Source organism: Camellia sinensis, chromosome 7 (assembly GCF_055761805.1).
Source record: "Camellia sinensis isolate YWXY chromosome 7, ASM5576180v1, whole genome shotgun sequence".
NCBI classification, from domain to species: Eukaryota; Viridiplantae; Streptophyta; class Magnoliopsida; order Ericales; family Theaceae; genus Camellia; species Camellia sinensis.
In genome coordinates, this window is record NC_138967.1 from 92,894,766 (window position 1) to 92,899,168 (window position 4,403).

The 4,403-nt window shown below is 34.6% G+C and overlaps 1 pseudogene across 1 annotated transcript; it reads left to right on the top strand.

Annotated features, from left to right (window-relative positions):
• Positions 1 to 1,448: 1,448 nt before the first annotated feature.
• On the top strand, positions 1,449 to 4,116 carry LOC114303960 (putative pectinesterase/pectinesterase inhibitor 24; annotated as a pseudogene). Its single transcript, XR_014334634.1, has 2 exons — positions 1,449 to 2,804; positions 3,332 to 4,116. The product of XR_014334634.1 is annotated as a putative pectinesterase/pectinesterase inhibitor 24 (transcript).
• Positions 4,117 to 4,403: the final 287 nt, after the last annotated feature.

Here is a 4,403-nt window from a genome sequence, read left to right on the forward strand (position 1 = left end):
CAGTCGAATCGCAAAAATCTGAATCTTGAGTTCGTCACTTTTGTTCTTTTGAAGGGGATGAATACATCTTTGACTACACCAAACTTTTTGAAGGGTTCAAACAGTGACTTTGCAGCCAAAGAACTTGGGATATTGTCCACGAACACAGTAAACAGACCACTCCTTTCTTCATAGCCCCGAGATCCACCTCCTCGCCTTTGATTCACCACCGGGATCCAACCACCATTTCTTCCATGCTCCATAAGGACTACATCTTCTCCTTACACAAAGACTCTAAATTTTCACCACCATTTTTTCTCCTCGCCTTTTTATTACTAGACACAAAAATAATTTCACATTAATAAATGTAATTGGACTTGTGTCTTGTGTTGAGTTGAGTGATAAAAAAGATTAAGTGAAAAATCCATTCATATATAATATTTCTTTTGTAGAGTAATCCTTCAGGCACTACTATTACAAATTAAATGTTTAACTCTTTGCCCATGCCAACTTGTCGTCGCCAAAAGTAAGCACATTAATAGCGACGCTTATTGCGTTGCTAAAAAATAAGACTCGTAGCTAAAATTTATGAAATTTTGGCGCCAACCAATATTTTTGGCACCTAGTCAATGTTATGCTTTTTTAGCGACGATAGTAAATTGTGTTGGTAAATGTCTACTTTTCCAACCGAAATTGATCACTGCCAAAAATATACTTTTGGCTACGAAAAATTGACGTAGTCGCCAAAAGTGCAACTTCTTGTAATGTTTGTAAGGGTAAAATTATCCATACAATATCTTAAATATAAGAATTAGGATTTAGTGAGTCAAATGTCTAAAATAATATGACTTATTGGAATAAAAGAATATTTTATGGACTAATTGGAAAACAAATATTTGAAAGAAAATTTTCTAATAAATTTTCCTATGATTTTATTGTTTTTGTCTTAAAAAAATAGACAGTCTATTTTCAAAAAAATATTTTTCATCCATTTTTTTAATGAAAAAACACCATAAAATAAAAAGACTATTTATTAGATCTGCTTAATAATATTTCTCATTTATGATATATATATATATATATATATATATTATTCTATAAAATGAACGATTTAAATAATAGAAACATAATCTATAGTAGGTCTCATTGATCCAAACAACATACTCCAGTTGATATCTCGACTTGAGAGAACTCAATCACAATAGATTCTGTTATATGCAGTTTTTAGAATGCAAACACAAAAAATTTCTTACTAAAATAAAATGAGTGACATTCTTAAAAAATTTACAGGCTTTTATTTTTAAATTGATAGGACTCTAGGCTACCACAATATTTTGAATAGCATTTGTGTATATTTTTTTTATTTATCTATATATAACTAATCTTCAAATTATGATTAATCTTTTTTAGGGACATAGTATTTCTAATTTTAATGTTTGTTTGTTTGTTTTTTTTTTTCCTCCCTAAATTATTAGGTATCAAAAAGTGCTTCATTGGATTTGGTCTAATTAGTTGAACATGAGGAGCACTCCTCAAGTTGTACATTGATGAATAATGTAATAAATCATCACCATGGTACCGGTGGAAACTGCCTCGCACGTAATTCCACGTTAGATTACAAACCACAAGTCCTGCCTCTCCTACATATATACTAATATAACTATGCCTTATATAATCATATTATACATTCACCAAGCAATCACCCAAGAGCATAGCATAACATATTAGCATAGCAAAGCAAAGAGAAGTGAGAAGGAGCATGGCTTCTCTCAGGGCCTACGGCAAAGTGGACGAATTCGATCAAGCGAGGCTGGAGGCTCGACAACAAACCAGGAAGCGACTTACCATCATTGCCTTATCTTCCATCATCCTTGTCGGAGTTATTGTGGGTGCTGTAGTCGGTACTTGTACAGGAAGATCCAAAAATGGCAACTCTACTGCAGGCAATCCAACTCAATCCATTTCTACGTCAGTCAAAGCGGTATGCGATGTTACTTTGTACCCTGACTCATGTTTCACAAGCCTTAAACCTCTGGTTAACTCAACCCATGTTCAGCCTGAAGACCTCTTCAAGCTATCTATTTATGTGGCTATCAATGAACTTTCAAGAGCTTCCCAATACTTCTCCCAAAATGGTGTATTCAAAGGTGTCACCGATAACATGTCACTTGCAGCTCTTGAAAGCTGTCGCGAACTTCTGGATCTCGCGTTAGATCATCTTAATACTTCATATTTGTCCACTGCTGACCTCACAACAATCACATTACAGGATGCTTTCGACAATCTAAAAACATGGTTAAGTTCTGCTGGAACTTACCAACAAACATGTATTGATGGTTTTGCTGATGTGGCACTGGCAGAAATGTTAAAGTCTGACGCTATCAAGTATCTTCAGAACTCGACTGAGTTCACCAGCAATAGCTTGGCTATCGTCAATGAATTCTCGAATCTTGCAAATTCTTTCAAATTGAGACGACGCTTAATGACCTTGACTGATGGTGGTGATGACATGCCACGATGGTTGTCTTCCAAAGATCGGAGACTACTCCAGAGTACGATGACTTCAAAAATCAAGGCCAATGCTGTTGTGGCGATGGATGGATCGGGAAAATACAAGACAATCAATGCTGCACTAAAGGCTGTCCCTGATAAGAGCAAGAAAAGGTTCGTTATCTATGTGAAGAAGGGGGTTTATAATGAAGTTGTTAGGATTGACAAGTCCATGTGGAACGTCATGATGGTTGGTGATGGAATGGATGCAACAGTCGTATCTGGAAGTTTGAACTTTGTTGACGGAACTCCAACATTTGAAACTGCAACATTTGGTAAATCTTTTACATTTATTTATCTCACAAAAAGTCTACATGAATTTCACTAGTATATATCCATTTTCAGGCAGTTAAAATAAAATTCTTTTGCAAAATGCTAAAAGCAATTCAATTTCTTACTGCATTTCCTCACTTCTAGATACCAGACTGTGGATCCTGCTTGCGTTTATTAACATGGGTCCGTTTGCCATGTATTTAGGAGTAAGAAATAAGATTGTGTACACATACTAATGCTATACAAATAAAATTTGTATAGAAAATGTTACATATAATTTTATTTCTTACGATATTTTTTCACTCCAAAACACAAGTGAATGATTCCCATATGCATATTATGAATGTGAGCCCTATTATTTTGTGTTTAGGAGTGAGAAAATGAACTAAGAAATAGAATTATGTATAGCATTACTTAATTTGTACATAGAAAAGTTTATATGAAATGATGTGTCTCATTTAGATTTATTCATTTGAAGTTAAAAGCTTGATGGCTCATAATTTATTCATTTAGATTTCTCTGAATGTAGCTGTGTTTGGGAAGGGCTTTATTGCAAGAGATATGGGATTTCGTAACACAGCTGGTGCAATCAAACATCAGGCAGTTGCCCTGATGTCATCTTCTGACCAATCAGTATTCTATCGATGTCGCATTGATGCTTTCCAAGACACCCTCTATGCACATTCCAATCGCCAATTCTATCGTGAATGCAGTATATATGGGACAGTTGATTTCATTTTCGGAAACTCAGCCGTCGTTATCCAAAATTGCAAAATACTACCCAGAGAACCCATGCTTGGCCAACAGAACACCATCACAGCACAAGGAAAGATTGATCCAAATCAGAACACCGGAATTTCCATACAAAATTGTACCATTTCACCTTGGGGCAACCTGAGTTCCGTCCAGACCTTCCTAGGTCGGCCTTGGAAAAATTACTCCACCACAGTATACATGCAGTCCATGATGGGAAGCTTGATTGATCCAAAAGGATGGTTACCTTGGATAGGAGATTCTGCGCCGAATACTATATTCTATGCTGAGTTCCAAAATATTGGTCCTAGTTCTTCAACCAAAAATAGGGTGCATGGAAGGGATTGAGAAAGATTACCAATAAACAAGCCAATACATTTACAGTTAAGTTGTTTATCAATGGGGACAAGTGGTTACCATCTACGGGCGTTAGCTACAAACCGGGTCTGTGAGGGAGATACTTTTGGAATCTTCCATGGTCGAAATTATTTGATTTCTTTTGGCAATTTTTCTTTTATTAATTCTTTTACTTTCATATTTTTCTCACTTTTGATTTGGAATTGATTGATTCAAAATTGAAATCCAAATAAAACAATAACAATGGAGATAAGTTGATTCCATTTATGATATTGGGTCGAATGTAATTGAAGTTTATATGCTTTAATTGTATGAAAAATTACAAAAGTAATCCATGCATTTTAAATTGTGTATTAATTTAATCCTATAATTCCAACTTCAACAAAATTGTCTTTTAATTTTACACATTATGTCTCAGTTCAATTTTAAAATATCTATTAGAATTTTTAATGAAAATTTAGCATATATGTGTCACACTCCATTTATTTAAG